Source organism: Convolutriloba macropyga, chromosome 10 (assembly GCF_964194025.1).
Source record: "Convolutriloba macropyga chromosome 10, txConMacr16.3, whole genome shotgun sequence".
Lineage (NCBI taxonomy): Eukaryota > Metazoa > Xenacoelomorpha > Acoela > Convolutidae > Convolutriloba > Convolutriloba macropyga.
The window spans coordinates 11,267,398-11,287,736 of record NC_134477.1 but is presented as its reverse complement, the minus strand read 5'-3'; the positions used below and the strand labels follow the sequence as shown (position 1 = coordinate 11,287,736).

Here is a 20,339-nt window from a genome sequence, read left to right as displayed (position 1 = left end):
AACTGTGAATAAGTCCACGCAAAGTTCTATTTATTCACAACAATTAGGCTAAATAACGAAAAATTCCCCATAAGGGCGCAGCATCAGCATAAAGGTGATAAGACCACTCTGTTTGACGTTAAATTCAAACATATAATCGTTTTAATACATATCGAACAGCCAACTGTATTCCGCATACATCAAGTCAAAAGCAAAACTGTACTAAATACGACAGATCTAGCAACATTTTTTGGCTGGTCTTAGTCTAAGATCCGTCATCGGTTCGTTTTTGAAGAGTAGGCTTAACAAAATCTATCTTTTTGCACGATTTTGGTGATTTACACGAATTTTAGTTACTTTTATGGTTAAGAAATGACATAAGAAATTTTTTTTTGCTCGCTAGATTTACAGCTTACGTTGCTCATTTCTTTGTTTACCCGTTAACATCCTGTGGCACGGAAGAATATGTTGGTTGGATCGGGACAAACTTAGCAAGTGGGCGGACGACCGATCTGGATGCCATGTCTACGACGGCGGAGCGGGCGACGCTGTTAGAACTGTAGCTGAGTTCTTCGATCCGAGCAGTAGTAACCCCTAGGGTTGCTTACTTCAACTATCCAAACTAAATCACCGTCTTAAGGTGCTACTCGGCAGGCGTCTGCCACTTAGATCAGAGCAGGTATACTCTTTAAGCCAACGTGTCCAAATTGCAATGGCGTAGGACTCTGCACGAGCGTACCGCTTACGATGATTGAACTCGTCAATGCCAACGATTGACAGAATTCCGGTTGCTTGGTTACCAAGTAGAAAGTGATTAGGTATTACCGCGCCTAAGTCGGACGGGTCGACGCTTACGGGCGTCAACGGACGTGAATTTAGTGCGTGTTCAAGAAGACAAAATCTGGTGTGCAACACCTCATCGGTGAAGCAACGCGTACCGAGGATGGTGTAGACTACTCTCCTAAAACTACGGACCAACCTCCTCAGATGCCACCATAGTGTGGAGCACTGCGCGGATTGAGTATCCACTTAATGCCTTTATGCGCAAGTTCCGCGGCAATGTTTATTGTGTTCCTTCCCGTGTCGTGGAAGCAGCATAAAGGTGATAAAACCGTTCTTTTCGACGTTAAATATAAAAGTCTAATCTTTTTAATACATATCGAACAGCCAACAATTGCAATACCAAATAGACTCATGTCAGAAGTTGTTTACATAAAAATTAGTATAGTAACTGAAGCTGCCAGCATGCGTTCTAATACCTAAAATATTATTTTAACGGTCCAAGTTGACTGTTGTTAGTTACTTTTTCATTTCGATTTTGCTTGAGAAGCTATTCACTTAAAGCTATTAAAAACTATGTTTACTTGGCTGAAGTGCCTAACCAAATTACACTACGTTCGTCTCTGAATGAGCTGATCTAAAATGTTTTATCAGTATGCTGCCAACACCGTGTTTTTTATTGCTAGTTTATGTCAATGCATCACTACCCCAGACATCCAATAGTAAATAAGACAGAGGAATAGTTATCTTGCAAGAACTTCCAAGTTGAATATCTCACAGTATAAACTATGGCTTAAACTTTCAAGAACACAAGTTTTTATACTAAGGTTGCATAATCTTGTAAGATGACTTGGTAGGAGTTAGTAACAATATTACAAGATAACTATTCTGGATTGTCTGAGTACTCACAATTTCATCGGCCCGTTTTGGACTCATTTAAACATAATGTTTTTTTAAAAAAATAATTTATAGCCATTCGCAAACAACTTACTATTACTGTTAGTAATACCGAAATTCCATAGAAAGAAAGTGAGAAACAAATAGTTCTGTTTTTCAGGTGACCCTGTTGAATTTCATGATTACCCCCGAGGGGTTACAAGACCAGCTGTTGGGAATTGTGGTTGCAAGGGAGAGACCAGAATTGGAAGAGGAAAAGAATCAACTCATTCTGCAAACTGCAAGCAACAAACGGTTAGAACACTTCCTTATTATTCATGGAAGGTCCAGGTTTTGCGTTTTTGGAAAAAAACACAGCAAAAATGCACCCAGTTTTAGATGGGAAATACTCCCCCCTCCCTCCCCCCCCCCCCAAAAAAAGAGAAAGTTCTTACGGAAGTAAACCTCCAATTGATTTTTAAAGAGCGGCTCATTTAGCGCATATGGCCATGCCTTGGCGTCCAGCGGGACCTGATATCAAACTGTGACAAAGGAACAAATTTATCAAGAACCAATTCCAATGTTAACATTGGGGTTTATTTTCGTTGGATTTATTTCCAAGATCTCAGGTTTTTTTTAAAGTGTGGTTCAAAAGTGCAGACGATTATTTATAGAGACATCCTATTGTTAAAATTTTATTCAGTGTTTTTCAGTATACCTCTTTATAGTATAGGATTTTTTTAATAAAAAGCGAGTGACTGAACAGTCCATAATCTTACTAAAGGTTGCGTAGATGATACGGCAAACCAATATTCACATTGACCACAACGAAAAAGCTCTTTTTAAAAATTAATCTATCAAAATTTTGTATTGCTAAAATTTCCAGGTTTCAGTAATGGGTAATGAATGTTTACAAATGAACAGTACTGATCATTGAACCCTTTAAAAGACTAGACTGAACATAAAATAGTTCACAGTTGATGTTCTACCAGATATATATCATTAGTGCAGTCAAAATGCTTCCGACAGAAACTATTAATCACAGAAATGTATCTTTTTCAGACAGCTCAAAGAAATTGAAGACAAAATTCTTGAAGTCCTTTCGTCCTCTGAGGGAAACATCCTCGAAGACGAAACAGCAATTCAAATTCTCTCATCGTCCAAAGAAGTCGCAAACGACATAACAGAGAAACAAGTCGTCGCTGAGGAAACCGAGATTAAAATTGACGAAACCCGAATGGGTTACACCCCGATTGCCTCATATTCGAGCATTCTGTTTTTCTCAATTGCGGATTTGGCTAATATAGAACCAATGTACCAGTACTCGCTGGCGTGGTTCATAAATTTGTTCACGATGGCCATTGATAATTCGGAGAAATCGGACCAATTGGAGAAGAGATTGGAGAATTTGCAGCATTATTTTCAGTATCTGCTGTATTGTAATGTGTGCAGGTCTCTCTTTGAAAAAGACAAGGTTAGAACTTTTTATTGGGCTTCTTGTGAGCCTGGTACTATACAAAAATTTTCTGTGAAGCCCATTGTTTATCCGCATCTATTATTGACAATTATTGCACATAGTTCTTTCTTTTATTACTCATAACTTCGTATTATAGTGTTATAATTCGTTCCTAACTTTGTGTTATAATTCATAACTTTATGGGGAAAATGTTTGAAAAGGCTCTATTGTACAAATACGATGCGGGCAAAGTTGTTGAAAATTTTAATTGATTGTTAAAACAATTTTTCCAGCTTCACAGGTAAAAGACGAAACTCACATTTTTAAATAAAAAGTTCATACTTTAAAACCATATGCTAAGCCCTACCAGGATTCGAACCCTTGACGCTATTACTTCTGTTACAGCTCCTCTTCTCGTTTCTGCTGTGCGTGAATGTACTGAGAACCAAAGGAGAGATCGACGAAGATGAATGGCGATTCCTCCTCACTGGCGGAATTGGTCTGGACAACCCCCACCCCAACCCAACAGCCTGGCTCCCTTCCAAAGCATGGGATGAGATTTGCAGACTGGATGACTTGCCTGGATTCAGTGATTTGAGGAAGAAATTCTTGACTCAGAAAGATTATTGGAAGATGGTTTATGACAGTCCAGTGAGTTTTTGACTGCAATTAGCAATTCTTGATCTGTTAATTCTCATCGCATCAGCGAATCTGGCCTGGTTTTTTATTTTCCGGAACATTTTTTGAGTTTTTTCGTTGATCTTTTACCATTTGCAATGACTTTTTGCAAATATTACCAATGTATTTATACTAAAAGGCGTTAAAATATTATTAATAGCGAAGCGATAGCGGCTATTATTGTGGACATCGTGGTTTTTATAATTCAAAGAATTTGAATTGTATTGGGGCGCTGTCTGTTTTTAAGATCTGTTCACATATTTTCATGATTTTTGAAGTCAAATTGGAGTAATGATTTTGGTCACGCCGAAATAGGAAGTGGAGCGAAAAAGCGAGTGGTTTTGTGGTTTGAAATTTTTCACTCTAAGTTTAAAGTAGAGTGAGAAAATGGTGTTTGAACAAAAATTTGCTTTCTCGCTCGTGATTCGGCATTTTGGAGACGACCAATGCGGCATTTTGAAATTGATTTTCAATACTTTTCAAAATGTTTTGATCTGACTTTTTTTGGAAATGGTTTTCCCAATTCACACATAGTCCATTCTAGGTGTAGTTTTTGTTTAGTCAATGAAAATTCTTTGAATTGTATGTCAGGATTTGTCCTGCTATGTTTTTTTAATTGGTCGTCTCTATCGAAGATTCTTGCGACATAACTTCTTGGAATTGACATATTTGCAAGTTCAGTAATTTCTACTGCCTTGCAGTTAAAATTTGTGTGCGTGACGTCATTTGTTCTGCATTTAGGTGAATTGTGTGACTTACCTCACTCAAAAAAAACTAACTTCAAAACTCGCTTAATGAACTTCAAATTTTATGAAAAATTACTGGTTGAAGGTCAATAGTGTGCATCCAAGTAGTGCCAAACGTATATGCCCTAATTATTGAGTATTAGAGTCTTGAGTTTTTGATTTCGAATATTAAGTTTGAAAAAGTTCCAATAGGGTTTTTTTCCTTATAGAGCGTATGTGTCTCAAAAAAATGACTGTCCGAAACTAACCAAAAAGTCTAGTGGTCTGTTAAAGGACGGGTGGTTGGGCTGTCTATCTTGTTTCTTTAGTTGTTTCAATTCATGGAAGGCCACAAGCGTCTATCGCGGCTATTTTCCGGCAATCTGCCGGCTATCTTTTATAACTCCGTATTTGTTTTTGTTTTTCTGAATGATCTTTATCACCAAAATGAATCCGATATTCAAATGGTGATTTCTCAATTTCTGTGTGAAAAGTAGAGATGAATAGAAAAAACCTTTTATGTTTCTAATTCTGCAACAACAATGGCACCCATTTTCATTTCTACTTTGGGAAAATGTTGATTTCTGACGTATTTTGAAGGGTGGTGGTCAAGCAAGCCGATAGGCAAGTAAGCCGAATTTTGAAAATGAGGTCAAGATAGCAGAAAATTTTGGGATACCCGTATTTTATGTTGCCCCTGGCGGGCCGGTGGGCGCGCTTCGCGCCTTCGCCGCGATAACCGGCCCGCGGTTTCCGGATTACATCCCACAGCGGATGAGAGGCATGGCCATGGACAGCGGTCCGCTGAGGCCCGTACCCACTAGATGTCTAAAAATTGACGTATGTTTGTTTCTTTGGCGCATTGGAATACATTATGCACTATAATACTACGCGCAGTATTGATTGTAACGGCTAACAATGTATTATTTCTGATAGATTACATAACTATTACATAACTTTCGGCTTGCTTTTCTGTCGGCTTGCTTTTACTTCGGCTTCCTTTGCGTTCGCCATTTTGAAGTACTTAGTTGATCTTTAGGAGCCTCACCACCAAAACTTTCCTGGCGAATGGCAAGAAAAACTGGGAAGCTTCCAACGCATGCTGATCATGCGATGCATCCGACCAGACAAGATAATCCCGGCTCTTCAGGAATTTGTTTCGGAGAAGATAGGACGTCAATTTGTGGAACCTCCCCCCTTTGATCTCGCCAAGACTTTCGCAGATAGTTCCTGCACTGCTCCTATTATATTTGTGTTGTCACCAGGCGCTGACCCGATGGTCGCGTTGCTCAAGTTCGCGGAGGATATGGTAAGAACTTGATGTTTATTGAACAAATATGTATCATTTATGGTGAAAATTCGGGATCCAATTAATTGACATTTTAATTAAATGACATTTTAATTGATTTTTAACATTTTATTAAAACGTCTGTTAGAAAAAAATTTTGCATTAAAACTCAGTTAAAACCAATAATCTGATTCAATCGGAAAATAAATTCTTAATCTAAGAGCAAGATAAGTTGTTTCCGTTGTCAATTCTGGATAAAAGGCTGTAATTGTTTCCCCAGTTTTAATGCTTTTGAAAACACTTTTCTGCTAATTTCCACCCTGTTAATCCAGACAAAAAACATTAGAAATTATATCTATTAAATTCAAACTCGGTTTCGACGTCGTATGGCAGGGGAACCTGGAAAACGTTTAAATTATGGTTACCATACTACAGTCTGATCAATTATGCACCAACTGTTTGATTTGATTTACACTCCCTATTGAAGTTGTTTCTACTTGCTAAAGTAATGAGAAATTGGATCTTTTTTTTATATAAATCTCACAATGACAAGAAATCAAATATAGCTTGTACGCTTTTTGAAAATCAATATATTTAGATTCTTGTTTACTTTACACTGGAAAGCCTTAACTTGGCGTCGGTAGACTTTCAGCAGTTGGTCAACTATCGGAAAAAAATAGGTGTGAATCCAATATCTGGCAAGTTTTTTGCAGATGGTTCAAAATCTTGCAAAAAGAAGAATGTGAATCTTGCGAGATTCTTGCAAGAAATGTCTAAGAACTATCCATTCCCTTGCAAGATTCTTACAAATTGTTCAGTTGATTCCTTACTCGGGCTAACACACACAGTTGCTTTCTTTAGGGTTTCGGTGGTGCCAAGATGATCACACTGTCATTAGGACAGGGCCAGGGTCCAATTGCAGTGAACATGATTGAGAGAGGAATCAAAGAGGGTATCTGGGTAGTTCTGCAGAACTGTCACGTGGCTGTGTCCTGGATGGGAACCCTGGAAAAGATTTGCGAGGTCAGTTGAGTTAGAGATCAAAAGTTGAAACTTTAGTGGTCAAATAACCGACATAAAAAGTTGTGAACCGCTGTTTTAGGGAAAGTTGAAAGCAGAGAGACAAGCAGTGGTCGAAGTGGACATTGATGGAAATGTAAGTAGTAAACACTGGATTTGTATAGTTCATTCGCTGGGAGAAAACATATTCCTGACTTTTACTCATGATGGAAGTCCAATTTCTGTTTTAATCGGAAATAAATGCAGTTTCGAAAGATTCCGATGTATGCTTATAGATTTTTGAGTTTAAATTTGTTTACTTTTATATATGGGTAATTTTTGCTATATTTGGGGAGGATGGTTTCTTACGTTTAAAATCGACCATGGCAATTCTAGGGGGGGGGGGGGGGGGTAAATACACGATGTTCCACAAATGTTTTAATATTTTCCCTGAACTGTGGTATACTTTTAGGAAGTGAACCCAGAGCAAGTACACCCTGACTTCCGTCTCTGGCTGACCAGTTACCCCTCTCCCCACTTCCCAGTGTCTGTATTACAGAATGGAGTCAAAATGACCAATGAGCCCCCGAGGGGCATCAAAGCGAACATCCTCCGTTCCTACATTTCGGATCCAATCAATGATCCAGAATTCTTTTCTGGCAACAAACAGATTGTGAGTATTCTGGAATTATGTCAAAGAAAGCTAGAGTTCATTAAAAAATATGTCTTATTACATAACAATTCATTATTTGTTACTATTGCTTGTGGGTTGCAAATATGCATCAGTAAGCTGAGTAATAATAAACGGAAAGATTCAAAATTAATAACGATCGAATAAATAGGATATGTTTTGCTTCAATCAGATTTGTGTCTGCAGTATTAGTTTTTTCCATAGAATGTTAGAGTTTGTCCCATTATAGCTCCAACCACCGCCGCCCTCCCCCCCCCCCCCCCCCACCGCAAACTTATAGCCAGCCTTAATATCCAACAGAGAACCGTGAAAACCAACATCTTCAACCATCATCAAGTTATCTTCAGCACATAAACTCTGCCGTGTGTTTCAGAAAGTGTTTAAGAAGATGCTGTTCGGATTGTGTTTCTTCCACGCACTCCTTCAGGAGAGGAGGAAGTTTGGTCCATTGGGGTGGAATATTCCGTATGAGTTCAACGAGACAGATCTCAGGATCAGTGTCCAACAGCTGTCCATGTTCCTCAACCAATATGAGGTCTGTTCAATTTTACTGTAGCAAATGTTATCAAACTTATTCAGGGACTGTCCCACTATAGCCTCCATTTTGGTATGTTTATCATGATGGGGGTATACATTATATGACCACTAAGCTGGGAGGGGCGTTAATTAAGCCCCTTATTTATACTCAAATGGTGAGTTCAAAGCTGATTAATGTTCTTAATTTCCTGGAGGTTGCAGGCTGCAATGAAAAGAAACATACATTTTTTAATCTGAAATTTTGAGCATCACTTTTGCCTAAATATCTTCTGACTTTTTCTTTTTTGGATAAATCAAACTTTGTTGCTATTTTTTTGAACTTCTTGGCAAATAGGTTCGATATCTCTTAGCCTCAAGAATGACTTCTGACTAAGGTTGATTACGCAATGGTCAGGGTTCTATCGTAACTTACCTGTTTGCAGGAGATCCCATTTGAGGCACTTACTTACCTGGCTGGAGAGTGTAACTACGGAGGGAGAGTGACAGATGACCACGACAGGAGGACTCTTCTTACCATCCTCAACAGATACTACTGTAACGACATTGTACAACAGAGGTAGTAAAAATACTTAAACCTACTGATCGATAGCTGTGCTAAGCCGTGATAAAAGAATTCCGCTAAAAATCACTGAAATTAGTTGTATATGAAACTGGAACCCAGATTTTGCTATTATATAACTCAGCACTAAATAATCAATTTAGGGTAGAGAAGGAAGTTTTATATTAAACACCCAACCAACACAAACTGGTCTTATCCGACCCTACCCAACTAACAGAGTAGGGTGTATATTTTTAATAGCCGCTGTCAGCCTCTCTACGGCTATCCTTTTTGTACAATTCAAACAATATTACAGTGCAAGAGTTTGAATTGTACTGATGCGTTGTCTTTTTTTTAATTGGGGCGCTCTCGTAATTTTTGAAGTCAAATTGGTGTACCGATTTCAATCTCGCCGAGCGGAAACGCAGGTGGTTTCACAGTGTGAATTTTTATCACTCGATATTTAAAGCTTTAATGTTTTTTCAACGTCATTCCAAATGTTTTCTAGGTCCAGTTCTTTGTTGAATCATTATTAAGTTAATGTTTTGAATTGTAGTTTAGGGCTTGTCCTGCTATATTTGATTTTTTTTCGCTTTGCCTTGTTTACGTTTTGGTTTTACATAAGTCACGACTTTCAAGTGCGGCTGCTGATTTACCTCACTCACTGTTTTAACTAAGTGGATTTGAAATTTGGTCACACATTGAATTACCCAATGTAGTGAATACGGTCTATGTCAACAGAGCAAAATCAGAAGAGACGGGATAAACCGATACGGCCCTGTCATTAAATGATAATGCATTACGTTATCAAAGTTCATAAAAGCGATTGCTGGCTGGCATCAGTATAAAGCTTAATAGGCTTCAGTTTAGAGGCTGAATTAAGTAGAAGTTTAACTTCTGACTAAAACTGCTCACACCAGTAGAACACTTTTTGACACTTCGGAACAAATTCTGTCAGTTTTAATTTATTTTTTTGGTCTATTTCAATCCCGATGCGCATCAACGGCGGCTAGTTTCGGGCAATTCGCCTGCTGTTTATTTATGATGCATTAGGTTACCTTGGTTGGTAAGTTGTTTGACAATGGTGTTTCGTGGTGCATTTCTTGCTGACTCAACTATAGAAGTTGTCAGTTTTGTGTTGTTTTGCGCAACAAACTTAATTGTTCACACGCTGCTGTCGGCGCAAAAACACATACGCCAGAGATGTCGCGATGCTTTTTGGAGAGGAGGAAGTTTTCTCCGGGGTCAATTTTACTTCGGAATGTGAGTAATGGCCTCCTTTTTTAGGTAACTATGTACTGATGATTTTGTTGAGATAAAATGAGGTTGATAGGTATTGGGATGCAGAGATGCAATAGTTTTTTGTACTTAAGCACAATTTTGTTGTCGCCTGGTTCAGGTTGGCTTAGAATGTAGGATAAGAAAAGCGATAATCACTTTTGCTGAATTTTCTCCATAAGCAAAGCAACAGTGTCAGTGATTATCATCCAGAAAAGTTTTAAAAATTCAGTCTGCTCCAAATTTTGAACTTTTGAAATGACATCTAATACATCTAGTAACCTGTAGCTAGCTTTTGCTTTGTTTCTCTAGTTTAGGTAACGGTTTTTAACGTCAAGCTTATTCGAGTTTTTGCTATGGTTCTCCTAGTGCGAGGTCGGAGGGAGGCAAAAATCTTATCATTTCTGTCGAGTTGTTTTGCTGTGCTCTATATAGGAGACGGAATAGTAGAATAGTGGTAGTAACAATCGAAACATAATATTTTCGAAATTATGTTTGGCTTATATACCCAACTGGTGGTTGTTTTATTATCCCGTTTTCAAACGAGATAGTACCACCGCTCTACTAATCAGTTACTTAGCACATGTCTGCTAATGTAACTTAGCAAAAACCAGAACTTTTGCTTGAAATCACGAACTTGGAAAAAGTCAGTAAAATTGTGAAAGAAATGGCAATAAATAAAAAGCTTGGGCGGCCTAGAGAAACATAGCTAACCTAGAGAAATTGATATTTGATGTTAAAATAAAATTGCATCTAGGATATCGTCTGGAGCTCCCTTATTTTTTGACAATAGCGAAGCTATTTTTGTTCACTCATAATTGAATCGATTACAAGTTATCATTTTGCGAACAACTGTCTATCAGTTCATTTCAAGGCAAACTGCTTACTTTCCTTGCAAGCAACGTTTTCGTCTATAAATATGCAAATTAAAGTATTTAGTTTCATTCTAGTTTCCTTAAGTTTTATTACAGAGTTGGAGTTGTTTCATGAATAGTTCGTTTTTACTCTGGAATATTAAATAGTTAAGTGATGTCTTTTATTAATATGCTGGCACTATACTGTTTTGTTAGTTTTTCCCCAATTGTATTTCAAAAATCTTGTTTTTATGACAGAGGATATAATTCTGGTACAGCTGAGCTTTGATTTGATTCGAATCTTTCATTCTCCAGAAAATTGATCAAGGTAGCTTTATACTTGATGGCTATCTTGATATATGCTTTCTTCTGCACTGATGGAGTTGTGTCTATATTAATTTATGAATGCTGATTAAATGAATGATTAAGTGAATTGAATTTCTCCCATTCAAATGCTAAAATGATCTGAAACGAAAGCGTGTAGTTATTATTTAGATGCTATTGGCCTGTCTTAACAAACTTTTTGTCTGACCGATCTAAATACTCTTCGTACAAATTGGAGATAATCGGGTAAAACCTGAGAACTTTATGTCAAGGTGTGGGTTTGCTAAACGGTAATTACTATCCGAGTTTCACGGAGTATTAAAATTGCTAGGAAGCGAGGCTCTAAATGGTAATTTTTAAAACGATGGTTTTGATTTTGGTCCAGTTTTTCTGGCCTTTTTGGTTTGTATGAGACATTTGTAGTTGACACCATAATTGTGTTAATCGCCGCATGTAGGTAAAGAGTGATTCATCCGGCGTCAGTAGGTGGTGTTCAGGGTCTTGAAAAAATAGTTTCAGTGATTTCCATGTTTAATTGTTGTTCAGGTCGTACCCTCTGGAACCTTCGAAGCAGTACTGTGCTCCGAATGATGACGACGTGGGTGATGACATCATAGCATTCTCATGTTACGTCATCATAGTCCAGTGTATTACATCATCGTCCCTGTTATAAATCATCATCAGAGGACACTTGAGTCCGATTGGTTGCTCTTTTCAACTTTTTTGATGTTTCAGTATGACCGGGGACTAACTGTAAGTTAAAAATCATTATAGAAAACCCACATTTAAGTTTATAGTTATAAATCTGTATCATAATAGTTTGTCCTTCAAATTAACGTTCGAATGCGTCTTAGAATTTCTGCACAACCCTGAAATCAGATTTGCCTTCGTTTGTAATTATAGTTGACGAGAGTCTGATGAAGTTACTGCTCTCATGAATATCTGGTCGAAAGTTGTCGAGAACCATGTAGCAGTTTGAGACGTAAGCCAGAGTTTGGAAGCCATTTGTAACAGAGTCACGTAATTTTGCTTGAAACACACGCACACTGCAAGTTCTAAATTGCCAGCAGCTTTAAAATCTGGCATTGTGTAAAGGAAAAATCTGTCATTCAAGAATCTGGCACTGCAAAGATCTGGCTGTTTAAACTTGCACGTGATTGTTGGAATTGATAGAAAACCGACAAAAATTCAAGTATTTTTCAAAAAGATCGCTTCCAACCCAAATAACTCAGTGGAGTAAAAACTACCGCATAAGATTGATGAGATCAGCCATTATTAAGAAAGCAAGTCAAGACGAACAACAAAATCAAACAGCAATAACAACAAACATTAATTGCATCCAAATTTTGTTCATTAAAAAAATTTATTAACAAGGTAAAAAACGTCAGATAAAACTGAAACTAACAAAAAAAGTTGTACTTCACTAGAAAAGATATGGGAGCACTCCACAATAAGGCTTGGTAACAATTAGGCGAAACAGAACAGCAATGTTAAGAAATTGGCTTATATTTTTTTAAAAACACTGAATTTCAAAGTGAAACCATTAGATAGCAAATGAAAACAACCAACACGTTTTTTTCATCACATGCGTCTCTCTAGGTGGTCATTAAGAGCTCTCATCATTCAATTTTGTATGCGATTACAATAAGAACAACAGATAGAGACAAACAAAAATTCAATTAAAACGCGAGAAAACGCTTTCGAAGCCGTAAAGCCACATTTTGCCCCTCAAAATATATTCAATGAAGCCTTTCTCGAATGCCAATAATGTGGTATGCGACCTCTCATTATTAATAGCCGCCTCATCTTCTCAGCCGGCTATTATAGCGCTCCTATTTTTTTTTTTTACTTCGTCGAATAAAAAAATGTTTCGCTTTACCTCATTTTGCCGCTTTTTCAACATTTTGCGTGAAATCTTTTTGACTTCTCTAGGCTAGTTTCTCTCTTCTCTCATTCTGCTAAAAGTGATTTTGAGCATCAGTTGCTCAGCAAAGCAATTCAAAATGAACAAAGTCAGTATAAAAAATTGAAGTCAGAAATAGAAACGGGATAAACCCATAAAGCCCAATTTTAGATGCCCGCTATTTGAACATCGTTCCTATAAGTCTTAGTTACCATCTCTAATGCTTATTGGTATTGATAGTAGCCCCTGTAGCCTCTCTCTAAGAAACAAAAGTACGTTATGTTCAACTACGAAATGCCATCAAATTAAATCGGACTTAAAAAATGTTTTTGTACAAAAATCTTTTTTTTTCAAAATCTTCTATTCTGTCAATCCGAATCATGCTTATTGGAATCAACGGCGGCTATTTTCCGGCAATCTGCCGGGTATGTTTGAGAATAGGTAACTAGTAGACAAAATAAGAGAAAAAGCCAAATTTATGTAATTCTTTTGTATTTTTTGGTAAAACACTTATTTTCAAAGCCATGAAAGTCATTTCTTACAAAATGATATAATTAAATAGGTTCGTTTATTCGTCCAAAGGAAGCGTTTGAGCCCTTTTCATTATTCAGAATATGTCTAACGTCACAAACAGATTGTCTAATGTAGACAAAAATCAAAGATTAGTTTACTGTTTTTGCGAAAAACTGTCGTACCAGTAAATTCATAACGAATTCTTTAAAAGGAATAGCATTTGCACTCTTGCACCTAAACTCGAAGACAAAAATGTCATATGTGTCCTATAATTAACGAGACTAGTTAACAAATAGACAAAAAAAACAAAAATGCGAAGTTAAAAAGTGTTTTTGTTTTTAAATTTTTGAAAACAATTGTTTTCAAAGTCATGAAAGCCATCGGCTGTCTACTCAATTCAGAATATAGGCTCAGTTATTCCTTCATAAAAAACCAATGAGACAGTCGTCATCCAGGAGTTTTCATAAGAACGAAAAGACAAAGTAAAAACGACAGTTGAAGACCAATCTGATAATTTCAATGAAATTCTTCGAGAAAGGGGTGTCGAAGCCGTTAAAGCCATTATCTATGCTATTAAAGACTTTTATGTGTTCATTTATGCCTGATTGTGAACGCCAATAATGTAATATGTTAAGTGTCAATAATGTGGTAAAATGACAAAACGAGAAAAAACATGAAAAATGCGCCAATGACTAAAAATTAAAAAAAATTGTGAAATCTAGTGGTTTCAAAGCCGGAAAACCATAACTTTACGCGTAGAGCCGCAAAAACAATTAATTTTTAATTGAATGGAAAGAAGAGGAGATAGAAACATTCTTTCTTTTCTGACAGTAAGCTGCAGTTTAGCCAAAGTAAGAGACAAATAGTGGCAAAGCTCAATAATCCATTCTTTACTTGAAAATCAGACATTTTGAAAATTCAAAACGACTATAATCTTTCGACTGAAGAAACTAGATACATTAGTTTGGAACTAGTTAGAAGACCAATAGGACATCAACAGTGAGCTTTCATTTGAATTGTCCTGTTCTTTAACTAACATAAAAAAGATAGATCCAAACTTTTTAATTAAAAAGACCGACTGATTACAACCCGAATTATGTTTGATTGTAACAGTCCAAGATTGAACCAAAACCAACCTGGCTATTGTTGTTCGTCAATTAAGAACACTCAATTGTTTTTAATGTTATAGATCTAGTTAATTTGTTCGTTAAAAGATCAAAAACAGCTGCTGCGTTTTATCAAAGAACGGAATTGGCTAAATTAAGCAAAAAACCGAAAACTTTTTATTTTAGACTACTCTCAATGAAATTGGAAGTACAATTAGCTCCCCTTTGTAGTTAAAAAATGTTGTGTTAGTTATTTTTGGCTGTGTACTTCCGGCAAATTTTATCAAAGTGATTAAAAGAAGCTTATTTCGCGCATTTTTTGATGAAAAAGGCTGAATTTTGAAATATATAGCCGAAATTTTAGTCAAAAAATAGTCAACAATACCTTTTTGTCTTTAAAAATAAAATCAGCAATACTATTGTTAACCGATTTTAAATATTTTTGGCAAATTTGACCAAGTTTTTTTGCAAAAATTCCGGAAAATGTGAATAAATGACGCAAATCGGTCTAATATTCACAAAAATTTAAACCCCGATAACGCGCTCTAGAAATCGAAATTTAAAAAAGCTTTTTAATTCCATATTCTATGTTGGAGGGGCTTTTCAATGATACCACTCTCAAGTCTCTACGATGAAAATATCGATCGGCCAAAATTTCTGAACAAAAAAAACCCATTTGAGTATATAGTTCCCCCCGCACAAGTGGGGTCGGAACAATAAATATCTTATTTTCATCAATTCTGGTGAAACTGCAGTTGAAAATTATATCAGATTTGATCATTTAGTATCTTTTAGTTACAGAAACATCATTTTATTATAATGCTTCATAGTTTCAGAAATTCTCGCGTCGAGGTGTCAATGCTCGCTGAAGAACATAGGAACTGCGTTGAAATTAATAATTTTGTTACGTTTGTGTTTAATGCGCTGAAAAATAACTTTTCACTGTAACTTGATTCAGTTCTTGCAATAAATTTTCCCTCTAAAAATGCGCTGCTTTATGATGAGAATTCATGGCAAATCTTGTGTTTCCTCGATTCGGTTTTTGAGACAAAATATCGGGCGGCTATAGAGTGGGGTATTTGAAGCTTTTTAGGATTCTTTTGTCTCTGAAGTGTCCAAATTTCAATCTGGTTGTCATTTTAGTTTGAGCACTATTTGGAGTACATTAAAAACCTGCCTATCAACCAGTCGCCAGAAGTGTTTGGAATGCACGCGAATGCTGACATCACAAAAGAGCAGCAAGAGACACAAATGTTGTTCAACAACATCCTCAAGACACAAGTAAAACACATTTTCGTTTACCAGGATTACTTTTTTTCCTTTGCAGGAATTTATCAAGATTCTCATTTTTGGTCTCCTGTTCATAAATGCTTTCAAGTTTAAATGTTCAACTAATAATTGTACGACTTCTCAGTCCAATTGGTTGCTCCTCTTGTGTCATCAACAAGTATCTCAAACAAGTAAGCTCGTTAATGTGCGATTGCACATGATGTTCCGACCCGCGCTCGTCTATATTTTTTACTTCACTGTCTTTTGACTTACATTTTTGACAAAGAGATAAACAAAAATAGATGTTGAGTTTACAAAATCGTTACACAACCAAGATCAAAATTGAATTAAAAAATGACATGCCTCATTAACACAAGATCTGCCATTAAAAAGTGCGCGAAAAAAAACAACAACAACAAAAAGCAATAAAGACAAAATTTCACGGCAAAAACTCAATATCTTAATTTAAAGGCACCTAGTAACAACGTCAAATTAAAATCAGACAAAATCCTAACTGCATAAATTTGTTTTTCATAACTAAACATCACATGGGATGAATGAAACTAGGTAACAAGTCGTCAAAAAGAAGAAAAAATGAGGCGGAACTCAAAAATCAATCAACATTTTTAAACCGAATAATTTCAAAAGTCTTAAAAATAAATAGCTTTTAACGAAATAACTCTCGATAAATTTACCAAAAAATCATAATGAAATCAATAACCCCTGTCTCTGGTTAGACTAAGCCATAGGAACGGACTAAAAATGAAAAAAAAACTCAAAAAATTACGAACAAAGTTTACAAAGATTGCGAAAACACAAATTAGTGAAGCCATTAAACTCATTAGCTATTATGTGAAATTTATGTGTTTTCATTTAAATTTCTATATATATTAATTCAGCTAGCTTTGTACTGAATGAATAATTAAGTTCACTTGGGCCACATTTGAAAGTCATTGGGATCTGTTATTACGCGATTGTGCTAAAGTAAGAGAAAAAGAAACAAAAACATACCACTCACATAACTTTTATAAAAGCGCATATTGGCCAACAAACAAATAATCGGTTACGTCATAATATCAGTAAACATGTTAATTTTTAAAATACGGAATGGGACGTCTCAATGATGAGTTTAAAATACAAGTTGAAAATTACAACGAAAACTGAAAAAACTGAAAGATCTTTAAAAATCTTGAAAATGTATAATATCGGAAACTTTAGGATTATTCGCATTAAACTGACTGAATTGGGTAACATCATGCATTCAATCATCATACACGAGGCTAATGGGACCGTTCAGCTTTTTATTGCTACCTAAATGAAAAAAAGCAAAAAAAAGCAAATTCAAAAGAAATTGGGCGAGAAAAGTGTCGAAGCCATTAAAAAAGGATGTTTTCGGAAGGATCTTTTCTGCTTTCAAATAATTTTTTAACTGGAATGGGATTGTTTTTTAAACAATTTGACTCCAAAAGATCAACAAGCATTAACAAATACTTTAAAACCGCGAATTGTTTGAAAAAACCTGGAGTATCAACGCCATTAAATTCAATACCTTTCAACGTAAGATAATAAATACGCTAAATTATGCTTCGAAGAGAAAACAACAATGTTTGTTATTCATACGTCATCAATAAGACATTACAATTAGTCATAGATAATAAAAACAACAAGAAATCCAGACAAGATCCTAAATATCAGTAGAAAAGTGCGAGAAGAAAGTGTCGAAGCCATTTAAACCATAAGTTTTCCCTGTAACTTTTATATAAGATACGTTGAATGTCATCTCTAAGCCAATGCAACTGTCAATATTAGGATAATGTGTTAAGATTCCCAAAGGACATAAAATTACGAAAAAAATATCCAAAAACTAAAAAAAATGAAAATTCGTGCATCGAAGTCATAACACCAATAGTTAAAAAAACGCTAAGTAGATTGATTTTGGTTTCAATAGAAAAAGGGGGATCCGATCATTACTGAGATTGACTTGCAGTTCACGAAAATAAGTTTAAGGTTGGTTAAGGTTGGAAAATTATTTTTGAAGTCTCAACAGCCGTTATATTCAATAGCTTTCAGCTGAAGTCGCTAAACACGCTCAATTGGAATGTATGCCTCAATTTGTGGACAGGGATATTTGTCATGCTTAGGTAACCAATAGGACGTCACAATAAGTCTTATGACTATGGAAACATTAATAAATATAGGCAAAAACCAAAACTTTAGTAGAAAAGTTCGAGAACAAAGTGTCGGAGCCATTTAAACCAAAAGCTTTTCTCTGAAAACCTTATCCATCATCCAATAAGCGTCTTCTCCAAATCAATGGGGATATCAATATCAGGATAAAGTGATAAGATTTCAAGAGGAACCAATAATAAGAAAAAATCAAACAATATTTTTTAGTTTTTTTTTGAAAATTTGTCACATTGAAGTCATAAAACAAATAGTTAGAAGATAATACCACTAACCAGGTTAATTTTTGTTGCAGTAGAAAGGGAGGTGGCCATGTCTACTGTGACTGACTTACAATTCACGAAAATAAGTTGATTGTCGGTTAATGTTAAAAAAAATTTCTCGAAAAATCATTTTAAAGGCCTAACAGCCATTAGCTGTCCACTGAAAGCTCTAGACAGGTTCACTTGATGTTTATTACGAAATCTATTGCACTTTTAATCAACGAGACAATGGCATAGGACTTCAAAAATTAGTAAAGCCTGAAAAAGAAATCAAAATTTCAATTAAAATTACGAAAACTGAGAGTCGAGGCCAAAAAAAAACACGAGCAATTACTTGAAAACGAATTTTCTGTTCATTGGGCTCCATTTGACTGTAAATCAGGTTTGTCATTAACGGAACTTCGATATGAAAAGTGACTAGTTGCTAAGTGAGCCAAGAAAACAAAAAAAAATTGAAAAATTTCTAAAAAAGAGCTCTGAAATAGAATTCAACTTTTTCGATAGTAAACTTCCCTATAAGAATAGAACTATTCTTTATATCACCTTTCTTCTTTTAAAATTGTTTCATTTTGTGGCCTGAAATTTAATTTTGAATTAATATTTTAATAAAAAGTATCTTAATTTGAAGAAAAATTACACTAAAAGTGAACAATCATGCCAAATATCCCGTGTTCACACAAAATTTCAATCCTGGATAACTCCTCGAAAAAAAAAACAAAATTCTAACAAATCTTTTTAGTTTCGAATTCTACGCCGGTCTAGCTTATTAATGATACCACTCACATTTCTCTACGATGAATATATCGGTCGGCCAAAATTGTCTCAACAAAAAAAACCCATTTGAGTATATAGTTCCTTCCCCCACAAGTGGGGTCGGAACAAAAAGACTAGGAAATAATAGCCCAATATGTAAACTCAGACACCATATTTCTTAGACATCGATTTATTTGAAAATATGAAAAGTGGCGCGATTCAGAAACTAGTGGCGCAATTCAGAAAGTATAAATTCGGAAATTTAGTCTACGGATGCTTGAAGTGTTCAACTTAGATTTCTTTACCTCCTGCAAAAGAGTTTTAACGTTGAATTATTTTCGAAGAAGCAGAAACATCCTTATGAGTTGTTAAGGTTCGCCATAAGATTTCTGAACAAAAAAAATGCTCTCTCAGTAATTTGTTTGATAAAGGAAAAAAATGAACTTCCTCCAGAGAGAGAATTCACATCTTTTGGTAGAACCATTCAGTAGCAGAAAATCACTCAATGGTAAAAAAAACATTTGTAATCTTCTGGTGAAAAATAATTCTTTCTTATCGTTATTTAAATCTTGATAATTGCTCCCCCAAAAAATTGTCGGCAGTTTTTTGGTCTCTGCTGGTTGTTTTCTATGCTCTTTTTCGCTTGATCAACTTTGTCAGGTCATTTGACTTTTCGTCTTCGAAAACGGGATAAGCGCGCAATAACCGAAGGGCATGTTAAGTGTGCGATCAGCGTTACTGATCTCTAAACTTACCTTTTACCGAAGCTGTTGAGAAGATGTAAATTTATGTTCTGGAGGGCAGTTTTTGGCGGTTTGCATACCTCATTACTTCCCTTCCCCTAGCCCCTTGCTCATACCGGCTCCCATATCGACTCCCATACCGGCCCACTTTGGTCACGCGCCTCAATGCAAACCTCTCAGCCACCCCACACTCCACCCCCTCACGCCATTAGATTTTTACCGAAGCCAACTACTTGCCTGTCGTATCGTAAGTGACCAATTCGCCCGACCTTAGTCGGTCAAATTAACTGTTTTACGATTGCTTAAAAATGAACGAACCGTTTAGAGTTGCTTTGTTTTTCTGACACAATAACTTCAATGTCTTGATCAAGAAAGAAAATAGCCTGATTTTCTGGAAATTTTTAAAAACTAGGCAGACATGGAAACAAAAGAATCATAGCAAGATCATAGAACGAAAACAATTTATGACTTTTATGGGCCATATATGGTCCGTTTTATGGTAAGTAAGTTTTGTCAACCCGGGTAAACATTTTTAAAAGAGTTGATCATCAGTGCACTTTATCCGTGAGTACCCCCCCCCCCCCCCCCACCCTCCTATATTA

The 20,339-nt window shown here is 36.0% G+C and overlaps 1 pseudogene; it reads left to right on the top strand.

Annotated features, from left to right (window-relative positions):
- The window catches only part of LOC142348566 (dynein axonemal heavy chain 7-like), a 460,211-nt pseudogene that overhangs the window by 422,055 nt on the left and 17,817 nt on the right, over window positions 1–20,339 (top strand).